Here is a 6774-nt window from a genome sequence, read left to right on the forward strand (position 1 = left end):
AGAAGCCACTTCCCCTGGGTAACCCAAGTGGCAAAAAATAATTGGCCAGAAAGACAAATCATTCCATCTGCATCAGCGATGTGTCACTGAAGGATGTAGGCACCCAGTACTGTGTGAAGGTAGAGTATCCCCACGTGGAGTTTATGACGGGTCCAGACACCTACATGTCTGTGAAAGATGAGCACAGCCTCATACACCATTCCCTAGGCTCATTAAGATGAATTTTTAACAATCTGTACCATGCACCAAATTGATACACTGTACTTCCACCAAAAAAAAAAAAAAAAATCGCTGTGGGTTAGGATTTAACAGATGGCCCTTCTGATAAGCTATTCTAGAGTCTTGTGCCAAGTATTGAATCAAGCCATGTTTTTTTATAGGCCACACACTTCCCTGATGGTCAACATCACCAGAACTGAAGGTCATAGGAAAAGGGATATTCCCAAACAAAAATATAATATATTTGTGTACAGCATGGCTACGAGCTAAATGTTTTACAGGAAGTGAAACTGAGATTCAGTTACGTTGAGTGAGAAGGGTATGTTGGTCAACTTTCCAAAACTGAGACCTGGAAGGCTGAATGACTTTTCTAAGAGTTTAGGGACAACTCAGACCTCCACTATATGCACTGTGTAAGACTTATTCTTTACACTTGAGCTTTCAGTCTAAGAAGTCTAATCTGAACTCTAATCCTCTGGCTTCAGAATGGAATTCCAACATGAGTGAAGTTGGATTCCAAGTGCCCAATATCCCCTGAGCCAAAACAAAGAGACCTCCCCAGGCAGGAAGATGCCACCTTGCCTGCAAGACCCCCCTCAGCCACCCCACATTACCATCCAGGATGTCATGGGGTACTGGCAGCAGGAACCTGAGTGGTCACCCTATTCCAGTCTAGGGCCATGTTGCCCACACAGACATTCAACGACTAGACATGTCATCTCTCCACGGCTGGAGCTGCTTCTGGGAATTCTGAGACCAGAGGAGAGGACTTGTGTGCAGAAAGCCCTGCAGGAGGGATCAAGCCATGCTCCTGACACTGGCTTTCCCAGCTCTTCCCTGAGATTCCACTCCCTCCGTCTCTCTTCTCTTCTTCCCTGAGGACAACCTACATTTCCTTCTCCTCTCTTCCCTCTGAAGTAACCTCATGAATGCAGTGAGATCAGGGGTCCTCCTGCTCAGCCAGGAGCCCTGACCTTCCCAGCAATGTTGCCCTGAGTCCAGGCACATTCTGTGGCATCCAACTGATCAAAGAACACCACAGATTTCCCTGAAGCTTGCTGATGGGAACAAAGACTTATTTCCTGCCACCCTCTCCCCGTCTCACCAGTCAAGAGTTTCCTCTCTCCCTAAATTCTTTTTAGCCTGTGATTTTTGATGATTTGTCAACTCAACACAATATGGGGTATGTGGGTCAGTGGAGTATTTCCCAATTTTTGAGAACCCTAAGGCTCCACTCTCTTATTCTTTTTTTTTTTTTTTTTGGTACTGAGGATTGAATCCAGGGGCGCTCTGTCACTGAGCCACATCCCCAGCCCTTTCTATGTTTTATTTTGAGACAGAATCTCACTAAGTTAACTAGGTCCTTGCTAAATTGCTGAGGCTGGCTTTGAACTCACGACTCTCCTGCCTCAGCCTCCCAGGTCGCTGGGTGCCTGGAATCACAGGCATGTGCCACTGAGCCCAGCTCTACTCTCTTATTCTTCAGGAAAGCAAACTGTCCCTCTCTCCCCTCTTAAAGAGATGAGCAGTGGGGCTGTGCATGGGAACAATGACCACATCTTTCCATTGTGCTATCTCTTGACTTCTCTAAGCACTAATCTCTGCACAGATTCTGAGGACAGATGAAGGTCAATTCCAAACTCACTGGAGGAGTGAAGTGGCAGGATAGTGACACCCACCTCCAAACTTGAGTAAGTTCTGACTTCTGGATGAGTAAAGCGACTCGTGTCTCTCAATGAACACTAACCCAGCCCGATGGCCCCACGCTTCCTGTGCCTCCCTCTTACGTGGCCAGGAACTGAGAAACGGAACTGAGGAAGTGGTGGCACCTGGTCCTCAGGACTGATGCCCCTCTTGCAGCACTGAAGGTTTAAGGTCTTTCTGTTCTTAGTGTGGGCATGCGTGCATGTCATTAATAGAAGGAAGGTACAAGACCCAAACATGACCTGCATACAAGCCATGAGAAATGATTTTCATTTCTTTCCAGAAATCACAGACAAGGTGTTCGAGCTGCAACAAACTGAGATGGTACAGACCATGTCACCTAGAGAGACAATCACCGTGGGTTGCAACTGCCAGTTCCAATCCCAAATGGAGCCTGTCTCACGATTCAAGGGATCTGAACAACCCCAGAATTAATCTACGATTCCTAGAAAGGCCACATTCCTTTAGTAAAAGCAACTGGAGACACCAACAAACCCAACAGCACAGACTTTTTCCATTTATATCAGTGAAATCTCTTGCAGATGCTAAGTGACACAGAGTACTAATCAGGTCAGGGCACCCAGGTGTCTGTTATTGGTGAGTATGTCTCCTACTCGGTCTGGTGTGTTATTACCTCAGTAATCATGACTCCCATTCATTGAATAACTGCCATCTGCCAAAAACAACAATATCTACATTAGTATGTTAAGAGATCCGTGACATAAATATGTAAAATAGGACATCAAAATTCAAAATAAGGGGAGGAAGAGTGAAATGTAAGTTTTTATTAATATTTCCATCTCTTGTTCCTTAACTTTACAATTAAGATTAAGTGTCATTATTTCAAAATAATTTGAAATAAAATTTTTAAAAAATCAAAAGATGTCCTTGTAAGCCTTATGGTACCCACAAAGCAGAGAAATCTGTGTTCCATCCTGAGTCTAGGAAAATATGAGCACCTGCTCATATATTCCTTCCCTCTTCCAGTACCCACTTTCTAGATATCAATAAATGACATGATCATAAATATAACTGACATGATCAATTTTAATTCTGAGTAGTTTTTAGACTTAAAATTATATAAAATGCCTTGAATAGTTGCTGGCTCACCAACTCTAATTGGTTATCTATTGTCCTTCTTGGGGCCTCACCCTCTCTGGCCATGGCAATAGGCCCATGGGACCGGGCCCTACTTGGGCAGACTGTGAATCTCAGCTGCTTGTCTTGTGGCTTCTTTCCCAGAAAAACATCACCCTGAAGTAGTTCAAAAATGGAGAGGAACCTTCATCCCTCCAGGTGTTCAGCTGAAGAACAGTAGTAATGCCAACACAATCCTAAGTACCTTGGTGATCCTGGCTCCAGAGGACTTCAGCTCTCATGCCATCTGCAGTGTGGGCCACACTGAGCCTGCAGCACCCTCTTCATAGAAATGCTGAGTTGGATGGGCTCATGCATGTGCTAGGGACTGCCACCAGGCTAGGCAGGTAGCAAATAAATGGCCACCAAGTAGTGAGCAAGGTGAATCTGATTATTTCATGAAGTCTGAGCATTTGTCCTGAGCTATTTCCGTTTCACCAACAATGTCTATTTTTCAAACCCCATCTCAAATGACAAGAGGCAAAGTTCTAGCCCCAGAATGCACAGCGGACCTGGAAGAAGAATGGAAATGTCTCCCAGACAGATGAGACTCTAATCCCCACCAAAGGCAGCGATGGACTATGCAGTGAGCAGAGCTTCATCCCAGGAAAGAAAACTGACCACGTGGAGGACACTGTCCTCACCTACCAGGTGGAACAAGGTGGGTAGCAGAAGGTCTCTGCAAAAAGGACACTTTTGGCTTCTGCTCATCAGGACAAGTCTAAGATGTAGCCAATGGCAAGGCCTCTGTGATTTATTTAAAGAGGCTACATCATCTTTCTTTAAGACTTTCTTCTGCAACATGAAATTTAAATTATGACAGCAAATCCTGCACTGCCCTCTCTCCCCCCTCTTCCTCCTTCTCTCTCTCTTTCTCTCTTCCTCCTTCTCTCTCTCTCTCTCTTTCTCTCTCTTTCATGCATACACAATACTCTCACTTTTGCTCTTTCATTCATTTGCTTGCTCTTTTCACTCACATACAAGCATACACACACACACACACACACACACACACACACAATCCAAAATTGTGTAATTACCTATTAAAAACTAAATATTAAAAATCAAGAGCTGGGGTTGTGGCTCAGCGGTATAGCGTTTGCCTGGCATGTGTGAGGCACTGGCTTCGATTCTCAGTGCTCCATGTAAATAAATAAATAAATAAATAAAATAAAGTTTTATTGACAACTAAATTTTTTTTAAATAAATTACACCAAATTCAACTCTGCGGAGAGAGCTCCTATTTATGATCTGCTGTACATACTTTGAAGGCCTCATGTACCCACAAAGTAGATTTGGGGTACTGGCAATGAGGAGGACTAGAGAATGTTTGAGACTCCTACCAGACCAGTGAGTCCGTGTTTCCTTGAATGCTCTTAATGATTTCTTGCCCAGAGATTTCTAAAGTTTCCTCATTTCCTGCATGAACCCAGGTCCTGGTGCGGAGCAAGTCAGCCTTGAGCTCTCCCGACAGGCGCTGTCTAGATGCCGCTTACTACCAGGGTAGACATGCTCCTATGCCCTGATGTTGTTCTCCTGGTTTCCAGGCTCCAGGTTCCCAGTGTCTGGGTGTCTGGGTCCCCTGTCCTGTATCTAGAGGGACAACAGGAATGGACATGTGGGTTCCAGTCTCACCACCTTGTGACCCTACAATCTCTGAGCCTCAGTTTCCTAACCAACATGGAGATGGTAAACCATGTCATGTGACTATGCTGGGAGCAAGCAAGGTGTGCAAGGTAACTAACGGTGGAGGAGGGTGAGATGCTGTTTTCCTGGGCTCCTGCCTCAGGTTTCTGCACCAGGGAGGGTGCGCTGTGCAGCAGGAATAGTTGTCACCACGGTGGGCCTCAGTGACCTCGGATGGGAAAGTGAAGGCCCTGGAGGAGGGGTTCCTGTGTGACCTCTGACAACCCTTCTTGCCACCCTTGCTCTTGTGACTCTCCTCCTAGGCCTCAGGTTGCTTCTGGTGATGGAGTCTCAGCCTTCATTCTGCAGGAAACAGAGGGCTGAGGAGAAGCTGGAGGCACAAGGACACAGGACAAGAGTGACCACAGCCTGACTCAGGAGCAGGCTAAGGTTAGGGGAAGAAGCCAGTCCAAGAAGGCCCAAGGGTGCCACGTTTCATCTGGACGAGGGGAACACCCAATTCTGTCTTGGGTAGTCCTCCGGGAATCTCCTGAAGTCCACTAAACAGCTCTGCGTGGTGAAGAAGGAAGCAGAGCTTGAGCAAAGCTTTGCAAAAGGTCTCCCAGAAGAACGGAGAGGATTAGAATCCATGGAAGAGGTGGCCTCTGGCCTCACAGAGGTGGGGTCAGGGATGAGCTGGCTGTGTGGCCACTACTGTGGTGGTTAGTGAGTGTCAGGATTCCTGGCTTTAGTCAGATTTTTCATTGCTGTGGCCAAAAGACCTGACAAGAACAATTAGAGGAGGAAAAGTTTATTTGGCTCTTGGTTTCAGAGGTCTCAGTCCCTAGACGGCCAACTCCATAGCTGCGGGCCAGAGGTGAGGCCAGGCATCGTGGTGGAAGAGCACAGCAGAGGAGAGCAGCTCAGGACGTGGGCGATCAGGAAGCAGGTAAAGTGTCTTCATGCCAGGGCAAAACGTAAACCCAAGGCACGCCCCCAGTGACCCACCTCCTCCATCCACACCCTCTCCTGGTTCAGAAACACCTGTTGAGCATCCTCAGTGGAGAACAGAGAAGACCACGCCCTGTTCTCACTGAGCTGTGTGCTCCATAAGCAAGACAAGTATGAAATACAAATGGTGAGTACAGACTCTGCCAAGGATGCTAGTGAGAAGGAGGAGAAGGAGGAGGACGATCCCCAGGAGATCCAGTGGCCTCAGACCTAAGGAAGAAAGAGAGGAGGACAGTGGGGACTCCAAGTGCCCGCAGAGAGGTCAGTGGAGCTGAGCCCAAACATAAGTGAAGGCTGGAGTGCAGCTGGCAAAGGATCGGGGGCCAAATCTGTGCGGACGAGAGAAGGGTTTCAGAGTAATGGGAAGCCACCAAAAGAGAGTGACATGAAGCCACTGAAAGTGTGACATGATCAAACTTCTCCTTTAGCAGGACCACCCCAGGGTAAGCAGATGGCTGACACAGGGAAAGTGGATGAGGCTGTCCGTGCCAGGGGTGACTGTGGAGAGGGAGGTGCAGCAGGTGTCACACGCTGAGATAGGGACCCAGGAAGGCGTGAGAGGGACATGACGGGTGAGTTTGTTTTGTAGATGCCAAGTAGGACACCAGGCATGGAGATGACCTGCCCACGGTGAAAACACCAGTGTCTGCCGAAGAGCAATCAGATCCTCCCTCCGGCCCTGTGGTCCTGCCCCTTCCCATCCCAGCCTAGGGTCAGCCACTGCGAAGGAGGCGGGGCTTGGGAGCAGTGGGGAAACTGAGTCACAGGAGGCTATGTCTGGCACTAGGCTGCGGCTCCGGGCACACTCTTGTATGCCTGCTGCTGCTCAAAAGTACACTGAAAGAGGAAGTCCGTTCTTGGGATGATGTTTTCTGGCCCCTCCACTCCTTCTCCCCAGAGCTGGCTTCAGACCTAGATGGCCAGGAAAGGCACCCTCCTCGCCACCCGCAGCTGATTCTGGGCATGAGCTCTCCTGCAGCGCAAGCAGGCCGAGGCTCAGGCGCCACCCCCGCTCTTCCAGAACAGAAACCTCCCTCCTACTCCCAAGGTCTAATTCCATACACCTCACCCAAAGCC

The sequence above is a fragment of the Marmota flaviventris genome, chromosome 2 (assembly GCF_047511675.1).
Source record: "Marmota flaviventris isolate mMarFla1 chromosome 2, mMarFla1.hap1, whole genome shotgun sequence".
Taxonomy (NCBI): Eukaryota; Metazoa; Chordata; class Mammalia; order Rodentia; family Sciuridae; genus Marmota; species Marmota flaviventris.